Raw genomic sequence first — 21,595 nt, 5'->3', positions numbered from 1 at the left:
GGTGTCTTAAACATATTGTCTTAATTATATTCCCTGTTGCATATGCATAAATTTATTCTGTTATACATGAGTATTTTTTTATCGTACAGTTTAGACCAAATTCCTGTTTCTATTCATTTTCTCGACCGAAATGTTACACCTCAATTTAGCTTAAAATGAAAAAGGTAAGTTGACTCAAAGCTTTAGAATAGACTTAATGAAAAGAGTTGACAATAAACAAAAGAGCACGAATTCTAAAAATAGAGTCTATGACTCATGCAAATGATAACATCTCCAACACCGCCCCCCCCCCCCCCCCACCCGCCCCCCCCCCCACACACACACACACGCACAGGTTCATTTCTTTTTAAATGTCGGACTCTTTCTCATCATTATCTCTCGATAATGAGTTTTCCCTTATCATACCAAAATGTTTAATTAGATAGCTCTGTTTTATTAAAATGGAGAGAATTTGCAATGAAGAGCTAATGCTGAAAATTCATTTAAGCCTCCTCCGGCCGCAATGTGACTTTACAAAAACACTTCTATTTATTTCACGTAAGTTTTTGCTCAGGTTGTTTTCATTTAAGTTTGATTGTTTGTTTGGTGTTTTTTACGTTGCATGGAACCAGTGGTTATTCAGCAACGGGACCAACGGATTCCCGTGATTTCCGAACCACGTCGAAAGTGAACTTCTATCACCAGAAATAAACATCTCTGACCCCTCAATGGAATATGATATTTATAAAAAGAAAAAAAAAAAACTAAGGAAAAACACCTTATTATGAGAAGGGCATAATGGAAAGAGATATGAGATATCTCAAACTCAGCCCTTGCAGGCGAATCTGTATGGATTCTGGAATCAAAATACATTTGGCCGTATTATTTGATGAACCAAGTGAAACTTGCTTTTATTAGAGTTTCGCTAAGGGAAATCAAGTTGGGTTCATAAGGTTTTGAAGTTCAATATGGAATAAAATGAAAAATGTCTTCACTGTTAATACGCTAGAGTTTATTAGAAATAATTTTGTTGCACATTATTTTTTTTTACATTTTCATTCTAATAAATAAATCATAAATATCGTGTCCTAAAATTCCTGTCTTTTTAACTCAACGTGAAACCTTTTTCAGACCTTTTCATACTCCTCCATAGACTTTTTCTAACCCCCAACAAGCACAAGAACATCAACAAAGTAGTATGTAGGCTTACTCCCCGATTAAGCAAAAAATAATAAATAAAGGCGTGTCAAGACCAAAATGATAAAGAACTTAGAACATCTAAGAAGCAGTGGGTAAATAAGGCGTGAATCTCTCTCCGAATCAGCGCTCTTAAATATTAGATTCGGCTTCGGCTTCGTGTGAAATGAATTAAATGGAATTGGATGTCCTGTTGGGAGTTGCAACGGCGCCCAGTGTTAATTACCACCTGATTCCAGCGACAGATCGATCGCTGAAAGAGGATACGACGCTGCTGAAATCCGGAGAGTATAATAAAGTTAATAATAAAACAAAAATTGACTAATAAAAGGTTGCGGATTACGTTCAGAAGAACGTTATTACATTCGCGCTGCAGTATTATGGGAAAAAGTAATCCTCAATAATCCTCAAGGGCGTTCGTCAAATCAGGTCATCACGAGAGTTAATTGTTTTGTATGTCATGAAATTTGTTTGTAGGTAACAAACCAAATCAAGTTGTCAGGGAAACAAAATATTTAACTGAATAAGTCAAAATTCAAAATCCAAATAATCCAAATAACCCTGTGGATCAAACCAAACCCGTCCACCTCTTTCTCTACAATAACTAACATTACTCATAAAATAGGCAACTGGAAATGTCATAGTCTCTCAACACCATATCCACGGAACTATCAGTTAAGTTCCCATGGCCAGATAGGTTCCCATCACCAGATAAATTCCCACCACCAGAAACATCTGGGGAGATACAAAAAAGAAAGAAATCCCACACAAAAAAATGGCAAACAAACCAAAATGACATAAATCAAAAGTCATACAGAGAAGGACATCTCTGAAACAAAGGTTTAAAATATAAAAAGACAAAGCGGTACTTTCAACCGTGAGCACACGCACTTAAGTGAAATACAACTTTAAAATGGTTATCTCAATAATAATGCCATTTCGGCACTTCTCCGGCTTTGAGTAGTTCTGCATCTTAGTTATCTTACCTTCCCATTATGTAGGGAAACAGTCTGCACGTATTAATGTATGAACTTACTCACAAGACACTCCCCATAATATGACATCATTGATTCGTCACAAGTTCATTGCACCGGAATGGATACGTGGCGTCAGAACAGCGTCAACATTTTCGGAGCTAAAGCTGAATCTGTACTTTTGAGACCTCTGTTCCTACGGAGAGTCAAAATGATGACATCCGTCGTTTCATAGAATGTCATTGCTCATCACATCCACTTATCAACCATCGGTCAACAAACATATATATATATATATATATATATATATATATATATATATATATATATATATATATATATATATATATATATTTATATATATGTGTGTGTGTGTGTGCGTGTGTGTGTGGGATATATATATAATATATATATATATATATATATATATATATATATATATATATATATATATATATATAATATATATATATATATGCACACACACACAGCCACACACACACACACACCATATATAAATAAAATATCTATAATATATATATATATATATATATATATATATATATATATATTTGTGAGGATGGTGATAAGTGTATGGGTGATGAACAATGACATTCTATGAAACGAGGATGTCATCATTTTTGACTCTATATAAATATATATATATATATATATATATATAGATACTATATATATATATATATATTTAAAATAGATATATATATATATATTATATATATATATTATATATATATATATATATATTATATATATATATATATATATATATATATATATATATTTATATATATTTATATATATATATATATATATATATATATATATATATATATATATATATATATATATATAAGATATATAGTATATATATATATATATATATATAAAATATATATATATATATATATATATATATAAATATATATATATCTTAATAGAGACAAGGAAACATTTATTATTGATAATTGGGAAACAGAACAGATCACTATGGGGCGAAGGAAAAGGGCAAGAGTTAGTAATGTTATTAAGAAACAAGTAAAAAAATGAGCCAAAGTTTCTTCGGCGAATCGAGTTTTCTGAGCAGCGCATAATATTGTATGATACTCCCAGCCGTGGCCCATGAAACCTCCAGCCACGAGCGTCTTTAACTTTAAATAAAAATAAAAAACTAGTGGGGGCTACAGGGCTGCAATTTCGGTAAGTTAAATAGTTGGAGGGCGGATAATAAACATACCAATTTGCATCCCTCTAGCTTCGGTAGTATCTAAGATCTGAGGGCGGACAGACAAAGTCATCTCAATAATTTTCTTTTAGAGAAAACTAAATAAAAGCTGAAACACGCAAAGAGGGAGATGTAGATAGGAGTAAGATGTAGATAGTGAGATAAATATAAAAAATTGTAATAGCACACGCAGGAGTCACATTTTGGTTAAGATTATCCAAATGTTTTCTGTGTTTTTTTAGTGGTTGTGGTCGTACGTGAATCTGAACCGACCATAATGTAATTCATAATGTAATTATATTTATTCGTCTCAGTTTGGGGTGTACGTGTATAAAATTATGTGCCCTTGCTTTTCAAAATACCTACGTAACTGAGTTAATTATATGGTGTTCATGTTCAACAAAGACTTGAGAAAGCTACTGTATTTGTCCTTTCTTTGCAGTCTGTAATAAACATAGCAGCTAGATTAGCATTATCTTTGTCTTTGCCGGAATATTTACACTAATTATTTAGGAAAATTGTTTGTTTACAGAAGTTCATTGATTAAGCTTTTCATTTTTAAAGCCCCAGCCATTGTACACAGTTTGGTACATTCAAAAATCATCGGTAAGTTTTGCTTATATCAATTTTGTACTTATCCGCTTAACAGACTATCACAATGACGATTGATGAAGGTTAACTAAAAAGTGGAAGGTCTTTCTTCTATATGTTGTAATGTAATTGTATGTTCTCTTCACTGTCCTCTAAGTAGGATACTAAAGTAGCACTTATTTGGCCAAGAAATATGTATATCCAGATTTATAATCGTGTTTAGTTACTTGTATTGCAGATTCACAAGTTTCTTTAGTTACCTGTATTGCAGATTTAGAATCGCTTTTAGTTACTTGTATTGCAGATTTAATATCAGTTTTAGCTACCTGTATTGCAGATTTAGAATCGTTTTCTATCGTGGCTAAGACATCGGTAAAAGTGCAGATCTCGTTTCAGGCTTTGGATAATATTAAGGATTTCTTGGACAAGTTTCGCTCGAACTATACTTTTAAAGAATAGGCATGGATCAAAGATATGTCATCAAGTTAAGTATATATTAGTTTAACCTGACCACTGAGCTAATTAACAGCTCTCTCAGGGCTGGCCCGAAGGATTAGATATTTTTACGTGGCTATGTCATCAAGTAGGTTACTTTATTTATAGGAAAAATAAAAATTGCCAAAAAATCGCACTTGGGTATGATTTTCATATATAACAATAGGGAGGCTGCATATTCTTAATGGCCGGTAAAGAGGTTGATTCTGATTTCACTAATGATTATTTTGTTGCATATATGAACTGGTATAATGCATTCTGTATTTTCATGGCATGCCTGAAAAGCGGTCCGCTGTGAATAGAATGAGTCAAGCCAATCATTAATAACAGCTGAAGAACAAACTATTCCGTCTTTTGTGACATTCATTCTCTCATAATAATTCATGAGTATCTTCTGTCTGTCAACATTTCTAACTCTATATTTCACTTTGTTTATTGACTATGTTATCAACAGTTATTACGTTCCTATTCTCTTCAAAACGTCTGCTATGATTGCAAAATAAGAAAAAATAGAAAACAAATAGATTGATATCCTCATCAGGATGACTTACCCCAATAAAAACTAACGTCTTCCATGGAGATGGAATGCACCGATATTCTTGCTGCAGATTGCTCTTATGCTAATCAATAGCGCCAGACGGAGCTGTTTCCCAAGATGAACGAGAATGAGGTTCGGAAAACTCCATCTCCCAAAACATCATTTTCGTGTTGGAAGTCAGAACACTGATCTTGAGCGCTTCTTTTTTAATCTCTTGTTACCGTGCTTTTCACCACGATTTTTCTACGGTGTCATAAATTCAATGTATGCACTAAGGAATGGACATACTTATTGGTCATCTATTAAGGCATCGGTCTCGAATGGAGAATCTTGCAGAAAATTTTACAATAAATGTTTATTACTGCTAAATGAAATGAATTCTTCCCAACACTCTGACAAATAATGCAAGTAAAAACAATTTCAACAACATTTCAGAAAGTTTAATGTGCTTCCTTTCACGATCAAAAATGATGAAATATTAAAGCTTATTTTGGAGATAACTGAAAATGACAATGTCTATCATGCCGATAATTGCGTTTCTACACACTAACATTGCAAAAGAATTATGACTTGGTAAAGATGACGAAACTTAGAAGCAACAGTAATGATTTTTTTGCCCTGTCATCGTGATTTGGTAACCGTCAAGACATAAGCTAATGCTAAACATTCGCTACATTTTTCACTTACGTTCGTTTCTTGCCGGATATTTTAGGGTGGTCTGAACTAAAAGCGTAAATATGCCACTGAGTGAACTACTGTTTTCAGTAACATTAAACACAATAGAATCAGGCGTTTTGTGATTTTCTTTTTTTACCTAGAAACTGACTGAAAATGCTGTACAGGTCAGTTTAGCTTCTGACCAGTTCATAAATTGTATATAAGGCACAAGCATTTGGATGAGTGAGTTGTGTACTCGCTTATCAATCTGGTAGCCCGAGTTCGCTCCCGGCTGCCTCCAATGCGGAATCACAGGAATTTATTTCTGGTGATTGGAAATTAATTTCTCGATACAATGTGGTTCGCATCCCACAATAAGCTGTAGGTCCCAATACTAAGTAACCAATTGGTTCCGAGCCACATAAATAAAAATATAGTCATTCGGGCTAGCCCTAGAAGAGGTTTTTACCAGCTCAGTGGTCTGGTTAAACTAAGATATACTTATCTTTTCTAAAAATTGTGTTTGCAGCGCCCATTTTGCCCTTTTAATTTATCACATTCCCAGTTCTTCCTTAAGTCTTTGTTTAAGTCAAACATCTTAGTGCAGTTTTGGGTTCTCTCACAGTTCATCATATGGGCCTCCCCTCCCCAGTCTCTTCATTGATATTACCAACCCCTATAACAATCTTGAAATTGGGAAACTTATGAAAGGTACAGATAGAACAAAATGACAGGAAGACCAGGGTTTATCGGAAAGGCACGAACAAAATCCTTGAAAAATTCCGCATAGCCTCATATACACCAAAATATTGCGAATCCCACAGAACTATTGAACATCATACAAACTACTTCTCATTCACTCAGATGGAGGACTGAAAAACTGCTTTTGCAGCCATAAGTCTACCATCAAAGCGAGGCTGATTGCTCGACAGGCAAACACCTTATGTCAGCGGGTAACAAGTTGCACTTACCAAACTGGACAAGCCCAACTAGCTAATCCAAATACATGATAATAAAGTATATTCTCCCGAGCCTTTTGTTACCCCCTGAGAAACCCCAAACAACACCACAGGGAGTCACGATGCCCAGGTTATGGGACCGCTGTTTAGATCTTAGTATACTTGATTAAATCTATTAACTAGATCTCCTTAGCTTGCTGTCCGAACAACTGCAGCTCCCTCTTAAAACTGTCTTAATTAAACGTTTACATAAACCCATAAAACAAATCGGTATTAATGATAAGGGGAGAGAGAGAGAGAGAGAGAGAGAGAGAGAGAGAGAGAGAGAGAGAGAGAGAGAGAGAAGGGTGGGGGGGGGGTGGGGGGTGGGGGGGAGAAAGGAGAAATCTCGCGATAAGAATTTGTTTCCAATGAGTAGAGTATTCAAGCGTTGAAACTGTTTACCTTTTGCCACTGCTCATACGTGGTTCCTGTGTAATCACCAGCAAAGACGAATAGAGTTTGTTCAAGCTGCATAATGTATCCCCACCAGTTTTTTACTTCCCTATTATCTTAGGTCTCACGTCTATAGAGAACATCGTTAAAATTTCCCAGAGTGAGTTTAGGTCTCAATGAAGAAAGTCTTTGACCACTGCTTGAATATTCAGTGAAACAATTATGCGCCACTGTCAATAGACACACGAAGCATAAAGGCAATGCCTGCATTTTTAATCTATTTGATGGCTGGTATGAATATGTAGTAAACTAACAGAAGAAACTTAGCAATTGTTTTCAGAAAAAAAAACTGTTATTATCACTGATGAAGGGAAACCGGAAACAAATGCAAGCGACTTTTGTTAAAGAAAAATTGTCGTATACTTAACGCATTATTATTGCACCGGAAGATGAGATGTCCATCATTTTGTTTTGATGATAACTTTCAGTAAACGCGACTGAGCTTTTTTTCTTTATTGATTCTGTAGACGTTACTGATGATGGAACTCTAGGACTTGAAATAGAAATATTTAAAATTTAGTAGCAATTTATTACTCTGCATTTTTGGTGGAAAAATATTATTTGCATGCTCAAATGATATATATATATATATATATATATATATATACTATATATATATATATATATATATATATGTATATATAAAAATATATATATATATATATATATATATATATATATATATATATATATAGATATATATATCTATATATATAATATATATATAGTATATATATTTATATATACAGATATATATATAGATATATATGTATATATATTTATATATACATATATATATATATAGATATATATATTATATATATATATATATATACATCTATATATATTATTCAAACTTTTCGTGTTGTTATTATTATGTATCTGGCAAGCTCTGGCGCCTTCCTTCACCATCAGCTGATATGAAGGAGCTATTATTCCTCTTTGAAGTTTGTTTTTTTTCTTCCAGGCATATTTTACATACTTCAAAACTTCAGCTATCAGCATCCCGTTCGTAGTTCCCTTATTTTTTAATCCCTTGTGCGTCTTTTCGTTCAACCTATTGTTGTTCATATAACTTTAGTAGCCGCTACTTCAGGCAGTCTCAGACATTTATCTTTCAGATATTTAATAGTGCAACTGCCCGGGCAGAGACAAACCTTGTAAATTTAAATAGCTATAATTTTGGCCACAGTGTACTGTTATAACCGAGTGGCTCTCAATGATGTCAAATTCAATGAAAGTAAGATTGCGTTATGCAATGATAAAGTTTAGAAAATTTCGGCATAAACAAATAAGCAATAACAAATACAGGACCATTACAAGTATTGTTGTTTGTGATGGTACTGAGACTTTATGGGCACCTAATATGTATGAACATATGCACATACTTACAAGCATACATGCATGAATAAAGACAAAATCCACCAATGAAAGAGAAACGATGGAGTTCTGTAAGGCCGTTTCGTCTTCTTGTCCCATACTTTGCTAAGTAAAGGACAAGAAGACTAAAGGCCTTGCAGAACTACAGCGTTTTTCTTTCCTTCGTAAAAGGATTTTTGTCTGTATTTATATATTCATCAGCTTCCATACTTTCGTGATTCAGTTATACATATAGATACACATCGAATCATCAGTTATGCCTGTTTGATTATCAACTGCAGCAGGATAAAACTTATGACGCATTCCTAAACCCAGGGAAGATGGGAAATTTCTACTAAATTAATTTGCAATTGGTTTTGTTACTGAAGTTAGTCGAATACTTGAGTGGAAAACTTTCTTATAATATTCCTCCTGTTAAGGAACCATCTTGTTAAAATGCTTTTGCCATAAACATTTGGAGAATATTGTTATACGGAGGTTCCCACATGAATATATGCAGCACATTCATACCACATTCCAAAACTTTCCTCATTACTCATATCTACTGGCGTGGCCAACCAACCCAACCACCCCCCACCCCCGTGTAGTTTAGCTCAAGTTTGAACATGAAGTTGCGATAACAAAACGGTATCGAACAACTGCATAGTAATTGAGTGTGTTTCTCCTACCTCGGATGGAGGAGGGCCACTGGATTTCAGTTAATTGAATTCTATATGTATGAGGGGCTAAATCATTTAAGGCCCTATGTATATATGCATGTGTGAGAGCCTTTCACACATATATAATATTATATATATATATATATCAACATAGATATATGTACATATGCTAGAATGCATGTACGTATGGTGTGGTATACAGGGTATTGAAGTGAGCCATTTGCGAGGGAATGTTTTTGATTTGTGGTCCTAGATATAGGAAAAGAAGGCAGTGGAGGAGAAGGTGCATCAGGCAACCGACCCCTTAATGTAGAGATACGGTGGGAAAGAAAGAAGATATAAGGAAGAGACTTGGTGGTAAGAAGTTTCGGAGCACAGCCCAAAGTCCCATATACAAGGAGATAGCCGTCGCAGGAATCTTTCAATTCTGCTTTTAAGTTCATTACCCGGGAACTATAGTCGAGTCTACTTTGTATTTTGGCTACCTACGGCAAGGTGTGCAACCTTTAATTAAGCCTTCCCCACTCTGTTGCAACTCGACTGTCCTATGGAAGAAATTAAAGTGAATAGAATTCACATCAAAAGACAATGGGCAGTTTTAAGAAGTCCTCAATAACTCGTTTCTGAAGGAGATGGTTTGGATATCCGGTGGTAATTACCATCTGCTTCAGGATCACGATTAGATACCGGTAGTCACTGGCCTTCTAATTTCCATTCATTCTTTTATGAGATGTTAATCACCATATAAGAGCAGCAGCACGGCCACAATCCCAAACGCTGGAGAACAATTCAACTCGCCAATATCCTTCATTGCAGCAACAGTTGTGAGATAACTTTAAATTTCCGTTTTAATCTTTTCTGACGATAAAAGTGATTTCCTCTCTGTCAAAATGCATTTCATTTCGAGTATGACTTGCGGTTGTTTGAGAGGTTGAATGTAAATCAACTTGATTCTTACTGCATCAGGTGATGTTATGCTATTCAGATCAGTGATTCATTGTATTGCTCGAAACATTATTGTGTACCTTTGCTTTTAGAAGTCTATAAACAATTTCAGGTCTGTGTTTCAAAATCCAAAAGGACTAATTAATATTTATTTCAGCTTAAAAGAATCTTGTGTTCGTTGCATGATGTGGAAACTTCTTAGACAGCTGTTTAGTCGTCGCCAAAGGGCTCATGTGTTCAAGTTGATCATTGTGCATTATCGCCTTTTCTCTGGAGAAAGGTCGTTTCCTATTTTGGGAGGTGAGGATATCCGTTGCTTTTAAAACATTCATTTTCAGAAAAAAATAAGGCATCACCTTATCAGATATTTCATGAGTTCTCTTGTGCCTCTTGCACAGGCAGTAAATTTATGTCGCATAATTCGTATTGCATAGGATTTTCATGTGGCTTAGTATTATATTAAGTCATAAAGTTTTTCTTTAGTAATTTAACCAATCATCTAGCCATTATCATATCCAGTGATGAAACTATTATTGACTGAAAACAAATTCATAAACTCCATTATACATTTTTGGGGTCTAAGTGGTATATCACTGAAGTAAGTCTTTAGCAGTAGTATAGAGAAGGTATCAATATATTTTTCTCTAGGGATCCTCTAGGTATTTGGTAAAACATCTACCATGTCTTTGACAAAATATGACGGTAATTTAAACCATCGTGCATGGTTGGTAAAAGGAGACATCGACGTTTGATAATTATAGCTAAAATCGACAAGACTTCTAATAATTTACGAAAACCTATTGTCCTAGGCTTAAAAATATTCCTCCGAGTGAAGAGTAGAAAGGCATGTATTTTTTTTCCTCATCGTCGTCAACTTCTTAAGTTTCTCTAGTTTTCTTTTTATTTATTATATTCTTTATTCCTCGAATTTCTGAATGATTAGAAATAAACTGTGACTGATATATTTCTTGATTTATTTCTATAACAGTAAATGGTCACATGGAAATCGGCAACTTTGTCTTTTGTGGTATTATGTGAAGGGTCGACTTTAACAGATAAAATAATCTGTCATTTACCTTTCCCATGATAACTTAGATTCCTATATTACAAATACAGAATTAAATGCTGAGTCTTTAAAGAAGTGAATTTTTTCTTTTTCTTTCCGGCCTTTAATTACTTACTTTGACATCTGGGTGGTTTAGAGTTCAATCCAGGCAATTAAAGACCCTGTTTTCCTTGTTCACTGAGAAAATTTTTTGGGTTTTAGGATACATTATGGTTCATGCAACATAGCAATGTTACTAGTTAAGTTCTAAGACGCCTACGTGAATGCATGTCGGTACTTTACTACATGTTCCTCTGGGTAAAACAGTTTTTACCGTTGCTGTACGGGGCTCATAAAGTCCGCTTTACTATTGTTTTAATGGCTGATATCGCATACCTGAACAGAAATTCCACAGGTATAAAAAAAGACAAAATAATCGAGTACATTCTTCTAAGCAAATGATTGTGGAGGAAGATTCCTAAGCGATGTATTAATTCCCTGCCTTTGTTTAGAGACGGTTCATCGAGGCCATAAAAGATGAAATCGTTTGTCAAGTAAGATTCGATGAGAATAATAAAAGGTGCCTTATGGATATTGACATGTTGCTTTGACGCCTTGAATGCCGAGTGAAGAGTTGGGAGCTCGTTGTTGTAATTTGATTTTTACGGGACTATGAAAACTATTCGCATCTTGTACAAGTTACCCAGGTAAGCGATTATTTTGCATGAATTACGTTAACACAGGATGTAACTGGACACTTTTAATCACTCATTGTAATAGAAATGTAAACAAGGCGTGAACGGACCTCCAGCTTCCTCGGTACGCGTGTAAGATTTTCCCCTCACATATAAGTTGTAAACATTATATTCTAATTTAACGTGAATTAAAAATGTGCTAAAATTTAAAATCTTACTGTCAAATAGATCCTTGTTTCACCAACGAAAATTAAAATAAATATGCTTTACTCTGTTAGAAATAATTTTTCTGCACTGTTTAACATGCACAATAATTAGCTTTTATATTTTAGTTCTAATGAATAAATCATTAATATCCTTTCCTAAAATTTCCTGTATCTTTAACTCAATGTGAAACACCTTTTTCAGACCTTTTTAGGCTTTTTCACAGACCTTTCCTAATCCCCAACAAGAACAACAGCAAGAACAACAACAACAACAAAGTTGGTTGTAGGCTTACTCCCCGACTAAGTGAAAATGTAAAAACACTGTACCCAAAGTAATTTAATGTATTTGCAAAGAGCAGATGAAATCAGATGAGAAAAAATGATGATGGCTTGATATTTAATCAGCAGAGGAAGAATATATTCCTAGTATGTCTTTAGTACACAGACAAAACTGTGGATGATCGCATCGAAAATGTTTGTTTATGGACTTAGGGATAGATTTCCTAGTTACCACAACTCATCAAAAATGATTTATAAAAGTATGTGTTCTCCACTAGATTCCTCATTCCAAAAAAACCATAAGCATTCAAAGAATAAGAAAAAATTCCAATTTTGTGAATAACAAACCAATTGTGATAATACATTCGTTATTCATTGTTCTGTTAGGTGGTCAATGTTTCATTTAATGGAATGAACTCTATAATCAACAATCATGAACGAGCTTGGCGTGTGTTACGATGCACAGGAAACCCGGCGCTAGCTGCCATGTCTCCCCTACTTCCCGATATCTACCTACCTAGCCCCTAACTTGGGCTGGACAAACAGGTCTGCAGGTGGAGTGTGGATGTGATGTCTCCCCTTACCCTCCGATCCAATACATTCCCCGCCCCTAACCGGCGCGGACAAACAGATCTGTAGGAGGAGGGTGGAGGTTTCATGTCTCCCCTACCCTACCCAATCCCATACCTACTCAGCACCCATCCGGGGCGGACAAACAATACAAAACCTACCTGTTTCCATGTAGATCAATATAGATATTTCACGAGAAAAACAAATGCTTCTCAATTATCCAAAACTATTACAACGAATACCACGATAGAAGGATGAATTATGTTCTTTCATTAGGGTACTCGATCCCTGAAATCTCTAACTTAAGGTTTATATTACACGAACGGAAGAAAAAAAGGTTCCCTTTTGCTTTCACTGAATGGGAAGGGATGGAAATTCAATATCCAAAGCTATTAGTTTTTATGTTGTTGAAAAACAGGTGCCCTGCATTTTTTGCCTAACTACAGCAATTGAGAAATATACTCTGAATGTGTGTGTGGAGAGAGAGGAGAGAGAGAGAGAGAGAGAGAGAGAGAGAGAGAGAGAGAGAGTTCGACCTTCATAGTGGCAAGCGCCTATGATGTTGTTGGCGTCCGAAAGAGGGTCACGGTTTTTAATGTTTTTTGCAATGTAAATGAAATAATAAAAAGACAAAAATTCACAGAATTGCGTGAACTGCATGACCTGACAAAGTGTGGGTTTCATCAAAGCCACCTGACTGACTTCTTTTTAAATAACGATACACAAATTGTTGAAAAGGTTCATTTGAAATAACCGACGAACTCTCACAACACGAATTGAAATTCCTGTGGTGGGGAGGGGCATTGTGCGGCTTACCGTAATCGACGAGCGTCCATTTCCCTAAATGTATTTCAGAAACTTAGTCATTTTTCTCAAACTGATTATTTAACTTCTCATGTACTCTTTTTTTTTTTTTTTTGTTTTTTCCTCTTGTGCTTCGTTATATAAACAACAATCTTTGGCGGCGTAGCTCCACGGAGTTTAATTATTTGTTCCCACGAAACGTTGAGCGCGCACTGCACGGTAAATAGCTTTGTTTTTTTTGCTAGAATGAGGCTCAGGTCAGCCGCTTATATTCATATTATATACATATATCCTATATATACATATATATATATATATATATATATATATATATATATATATATATATATATATATATATATATATATATATAATAGCATGCTATTAACTGGAAGGGGCAAAAAAGCCCAAAATTGGTGTGTTCTAATAATGCATTGGAAAGGAATATCATTGAATCTAGTTTTATAAAAGAAAGCTACAACAATAATATGAACATCAGTCAAGGAATGTATAAACTTGACCGTTTAATATCAAAAGAAATTTGTAAACTGTTTAACTTTTAAGATAGACTGTAGAGATATATGAAAAATAGGATTATTATATTTGTAAAACACAGTAAAGGGGGTAGTAGTAGTAATGAGATGTTCAACCCCGCCTCCCTGACACCTGTCAGGTGTGGACTTGTACACTAAGCGGTAGTATCCCTGAGAATTTATTGTAAATTTTAGCCAAATGATTTTTGAAAGCCACTCCTACCTTGACACCTGCCTGTGGGTGGATCTGCAGTCTCAAACGGTTGTGTGTATGTTCGTCAGTACTGTCTCTGTATATATATACGCTGAATTTAATACTATGTTTCAGTCCTTTGTCAATGGCTTGAAAATAAAGCCGAACCGGTCAGAACCTACACCCTGTCTCTTATTTTCCACTGTGGATATGTGATATATATATATATATATATATATATATATAATATATATATATATATATATATATATATAAATATATATTTATATATATATTTATATATGTATATATATAATATGTGTGTTTTGTAAAATTTATGTTTTCATTTAGTTTTTACTGGAAAAAAAATATATTTTTGGCTACAGTAAAAATGTTACTTCATTTTTTTATTTGTTTTTTTTATTTAGTTTTTTTTTTAAATCAACAATAAATCACAAAAAACAAATTAATCTGTGAATTGAACATGATTTTTTTTTGCAGGTTTTCTATTATATTTCATTAGGCTTGCCTACTTAGCCTTAATAAACATTATACACTAATTAAATCGTACAACTCAAGGTAAGTAAGACCTATGGAAACTAGAGTTTTACACATATCGATACAAAGATTTAATATCCAAAATGCCAAGACGATCAACAAGAGGTCGATCTAATGTTACACAGCAAAAACTGCGTAATATGTTTTATTTTAATTTCATTATTTATTAAAAGATGAACCCTATTTATATCAGATACTAACTCGAAATTCGAGCTTTCAAAGAATAAGGAGCCTCATTAGGAAGGAAGAGAAGTTAAAAGGAAATAGGCAGAAGAGATCTTACTTATAAAAATAAAAACACTAAATTAATATATTAATGAACAAATAAAAATGTATCAAAATGCAAGAAGAGTCTTAGGGTAGTCATACACTGCATTCTTCGGTTGAAGCTGTGAAGATCCAACTGCACAACATCCTCTGGGAGTCTGTTTCACAGTCCAGCATTGTGAGGAATAAATGACTTCGGAAATTGAGGAACCAATCATATAATATATAAACCTAACATAAATATATTAAACACAGTCATCCCTGAACCTCTACATGTATGAGGAACTTATATCATACAATATAAACCTAAATATAATTCACAGTCACTCCCTGAATCCTCTACATGTAGAAAAACAATGCACAGCCGTTAATCACCTAATAGTCTCAACTTTAACAGTAGTACTTCATAAACGTCGGAAAAGATACACCATGACCCTTAGAACAGCTCACTGTCTTGGAAGTTTTTAGCACTTTGGTTTCTACAGTGATTTGCTAGTTGAAGTTTGAATGTGGCGGTGATGGTTGTATTAGGAGCACAACCTGTTGAGCGAAAAGGTTTAATGTTTTAAAAGCAAGGCGTGATTCGACCTCAAGCTTACTTGGGACATATGCCAGATTTTCCCATCACCCATAAATTTAAAGACATTATATTCCTAGCTTTTAATGTAAAATTAAAATGTGCTAAACTCTATGGTCAAATGAAAATTAAGATAATATGCTACATTACTTTTCTGTACTGTTTAACATACACATTATTTATATTTCACATTTTCATTTTAATGAATAAGTCATAAATGTCCTATCCTAAAATTCCTGTAACTTTAACTCAGTACGAAGCTCCTTTTCAGACCCTTCTATGGCATTTCCAAAGACCTTTCCTACCCTCCAAACAAGAACAAAAGCAACAAAATAGTTTGTAGGCTTACTCCCTGAGTAAACGAAAATGTTTTTATGTATGATGTAGGTATGCATGTCTGAAAGAATGCGTAGACGTGTGTGTATGACCCCGTGCATCGCCCCCCCACTCCCCACCCTACCCCAAACCTCCTCCTCCATTTTAATATCACACTACCAGTCCAACAAGGCCATTCTAGCTCAGAAAGAAAGTGTAATGGCAGGAATTGTGTCTTTTCTCACAATTTCTTTGGTCGGGATTTCGATTTTTTTTTTCAATACTTTCGAAAGAAAACGAAAAAGTTCTTCTTTAATCGTTAACAGAGGAATTACCGTTTCTTTGAAGAAAAATGTTCCCTTTACCAATGTTTGGCATCATTCATTAGATTCTTGTACTAAAGAGTCCTTTGTGGTCTCAAGGAGAGAGGTTAGTTAATAACCGAAACGTGAGAATTCTGGGTAATTTTAACAAAAGATAGTATACAAAGGCTTTTTTGCTCACGGGGATAAAAGGCTTTTATTTCATTACCTTCTTATGATTTTCTTTTTCAGAATTTGGGTATGAAACCGGATTAATCAGACTTGAGGAATTTTGTTCACCTCCGCTTTGATAGTCAAAAGGTTGATATTATAGAAGTCCTCAACTAATTATCATCAGTCTTTTACACCTTCATGATACTCTGTTAATCAGATGGGAGCATTTTCTTCTTTTTTTGTTTTTGGTTGGCGATTACTGGATTATCAGATAGTAGTTATTATAATTATAGTTCTTTTATATTCTCTAAGCAGTGATATAGCTTACATTTATCCCTCATGTTCATCTCTGGAATAAATCTTTCTTCTTGGTCTGAATCAATCATTCTTTTGATATATATAATATATATATATATATATATATTATATATATATATATATATATATATATAATATATATATATATATATATATATATATATCTCACATCTTGTATTATATATTTTTTGTGGGCACAATACGATACCATTCTAAAGATAAAATATCGCCATCAGCTTCAACACATGATCAGCAGCCTATGAGATTCAGAGCCTTTGTCCCGATGTTTTTCTGGAATAACTTTTTTCCTGTGCATTTGACAAAGATATACTTAGCCATAGTATACTTTTCGTACCTACCTAATTTTCGGCAGCATTATTTTTTACTCATATTAGAAAAAAGTATATTCATAACAATTAAATAAAGCAGCTGAAACCAGCGGCGGAACACTTTAATGTATGAGTTCAAAGTTATGCGTGACGTAAACATATGACGTACCAACTCTGCCCACAAGGTGATGACGACAAACAGCTGTCTCTGAAATTCTGAATAAATATTCGTACCTTGTCAAGGCTTCAAGAATGGCGGCTATGATAAGTCATTGTCCCCGTGGTTGCAAGATAGCTTTTGTGATTCGACTTGCACAATTGTTTAGAAGTGAGGAGACCCGTGACAAACCCTACGTAAGCTGAACAGGTAAATGAATAAATAGGGCCCTTTTTTTGGGTAAGGAGTATTGGTTGTATTTCATTGTTGCCAGAGGTGGAGACTTTTTCACGAATAGCCAATTATCCATCGAGAAGGAGGCAAGTTAATGACGTCATAAGTTACGTCATTATACATTCGAAAGACATTCCTCTGAGTTTGCTGACGATGACCAGAATTATGCAACTTTCGTGATACTGAATACAGTCAAAAATTAGGTAAGGATGTAAGATACCCTGTGACAAAGTGTCATCTTTGTCAGGTAGGTAGATAGAATTTGATACCGGAAAAACACCGGGACACCCGCTGTGAATCTCATAGTAGTACATCAATACTGTGGTTGACTCAACCACAGGGATAGGTTCTCCACAAACCGTGAGGTCCCTCTCACCTCTTGACGGGTGGAGAGTATTAATTCTACTCTTACGGAAGGATATTATTCGTTCGGTTACTCCTGAAGAGTCCTCGGGGATTCTGGAGCCATCAAGATAATTGCGGAAAGCGTCATTATAACATCAGCCCATCATACTTGTTCATGTTATATATCGGTGGTTCAGCAGTGCATTCAACTCTGGATTGAAATGAGACCCTTCGGAAAGAGTAAACGGAGAAATAACCTTTATGTGCAAATCAGCTTGGCTCTGTGAGTTCATGATTATGCAGACAGTGCCGCTACGGTTTTGAGATGTAAGACGAAGATCAGACAAGTCTCATTAGGCGCTGGGTATATAACCTATACGAACTGCCCGAGTTCTTCTAATGTATCAACACAGTGGTGTGTGGCAGTAGCGGACGCCAGTTCTGTCCTCCAGTCATATAACTGACCGAAAAGCTACTCTCGCACATGATTTTTACCTCGTAAATCAAAGACTGCGAAGGAATTGAATAGTGACCCAGTGGCGTATGCCAGCAGCTAATTAGCCGTTGTTTGAGCTTCTTAAACATGCTTTTCTTAGACTGTACTGTAGATTAGGCGGTTCTTTAGGATACGCGGGTGCCTATCAGGCCTCGTCGAACATTATGTAGTCCCTTTGAGAGCTTTTGACCACAAGTGATAAGCATTACTTCACAAAAAGCCAGTCAAACAGTTTCATGAACCAAAAAACGTAAAATCATCTAGAGAATCCACCCCCCCCTTCTCTCTCTCTCTCTCTCTCTCTCTCTCTCTCTCTCTCTCTCTCTCTCTACTTATTCTTTCATCTGATAACATTTAAGATTCCTAAGCTAATGACGGTTTAACTCTCTGTTTTTATTCTGAATAAATAAAATGTTTACCATAAAGACTTTTTTTTTTTTTTACCAGCAATATACGTACACTGTAAACTTATACTGCCAAACTTTCTGTTACCATCAGAGCGGCTTCATTATCTGTTACTGGATGATGTATTAAATATTACTACATATATATATATGTATATATATATATATATATATATATAATATATATATATATATATATATATATATATATATATATAGATATATATATATATATATATATTGTAAGGGTATTAAGCACCTCTTTTATTGTTTTCTTGTCTCTGACGATCGAAACGGTTGTTTCAGGTTGTTTCCCAGTGAGGGTCGTTTCACCTCTTGTTTATTGGTAGAAGAGGTGGAGGTAAGGTAACGTCCGACAGCCCGTGCCTGACTTAGCCAGTAAAGTACAGAGACCATGAGCAGGTTATAAGCAGCATGGGGGTTCCATGCAGGCATGGTTGGAGTCCTTAATGGTTATTGGTTACGACTCGGGACCTGCAGGGTTAAGGACGAGCATCAAGATGTTCAGCAGAGCCAGTTTTGTCTGGGTTAGCAGCTTCGTCTGCGTTATGTGAGGACCACGGCTTCAGAGTTGCAGCTTCGTCTGTGTTCTCCTGAAGGGCAGTTTCGTCTGCGTTGTGTGTGCAGCTTCGTCTGTTCTCCTGAAGGCAGCATTGTCTGTTGGGTGTATAGCTTCGGCTGGATAAATTTCTTCAGGAGGTATTCTTAGTGGGTCCGTCGGGTGTTATCTCTGCAAGTTGCCATGGTTTCCTGGGTGTGCAGTGTCCTGCACAGCGTTTACTGTAGAAGGTCTTTTATGCCTTAAGGTGGTCTCCTGGGTTTCAATGTTAATGTTTAAAGTAATCAGGAATTTATACCGTTTTTGTGGCATTATTTGTTTAACCCTGCTTGTGATATTTTTATGGCCCATTATTAATTTGTTTCTATAGTTGTAACCTTATGTTGTCTTGTAAACTATTTTGCTAACTGCTGTACTAGGTTAATGTAATGATTGTAATGGGCATATTACATAATTTATGTAAAGTCATTATTTTTCCCCTGCTTACATGGAATGTTATTTTATTTGGTTGTTTGATGTACTGCTCATTCATTGTTTGTTAAAGATTGTTATAATGACTATTTATTTGCCTTATCTGATAACTTTCAGATTATTATTTTTTTTTTTGCGTAAACGTTTTTGCTTTGCACTGATGCCTTTATGTAATATTGTATGCAACAATGTACACTTTTATATATAGAATAAATTAGTCTTAAGGTCTGTTTTGTATTTACTTGTTTCATCCTCCTTTGACAGTCTCAATTGCTGCCATATCTTCAGTCCCGATGAAATATATTTTTTTTTTATTTTTAAAGAACTGATGAACCCAATGGTGGTTCACAATAATATATTATATTATATATATCAATTATATATATATATATATATTATATATATCTGTTATATCTATATATCTATATATCTATATATCTATATATCTTAATTAGATCTATATATATTTTATATCCAATATATTATCATATATATATATAGGATATAGATATAGATATAGATATAGATATAGAAATTCTAGATATTTATTATATATATACTTATATATATATCATTAGTATATAGATATAATGATTTACCATATATATGTATTTATATATAGTAAGATATATATATTATAATCTAATATATATATATTCATTAGATAATTATGATATAATATATATATATATTACATGATATGATTTATTAGATATTAGATAGATCGATATATATAGATAGATAGATAGAGTATAATTGATTGATAGATATCTATAGTATTTATTGTGATTTATATATAGAGTATAAATATATTAATATAATGAATTATTACAGATATAGAGAGTATATATAGAGATATAAGATTAGATTTTATTATTAGAGATTAGAATAAATATATATAAATATATTATATTAATGTTTAATAGATATATATAGATAATGACATTAGAGTATATATAGATATAATATAGAGAATATAGGATTTATAGATATATATATATAGATATATATTTATTATATATATATAATTTTTACATATATATTATGTTATATATATATATAGATAATATATATATCTAGTATCTTAATAATATATATTATTAATTAATATATATTATTATCTATATATATATATATATTATTATATATATAATAAATAATATTATATAATATAATAAAGATATATTATATATATAAATATATATAATATTATAATATTATAGGAAATATAATATATATTAAGAATATATATAGATATATTATTAATGATATATATACATTATTTATATATATATATATATATATTTATTATATAATATTATAATAATTATATTTATGATTATAATATATAATTATTATATTTATTATATTTATAATATATATATATATGTTTATATTAATATATATATATATATATAGATATCGATAATATATATATATATAATATTATATATATTATTTTATTATATAATATAGATATATATATATATATATATAGAATATATATATAATATATATATATCTATTTATTATCTATATATTATAATATATTTATTATTATTTAATATATATATTTAATTATTTATGATATAGATTATATAGATATATATTTATTATTATTATTTATATAT

This window comes from Macrobrachium nipponense, chromosome 2 (genome assembly GCF_015104395.2).
Source record: "Macrobrachium nipponense isolate FS-2020 chromosome 2, ASM1510439v2, whole genome shotgun sequence".
NCBI lineage: Eukaryota > Metazoa > Arthropoda > Malacostraca > Decapoda > Palaemonidae > Macrobrachium > Macrobrachium nipponense.
This window is presented reverse-complemented; position numbering follows the sequence as displayed.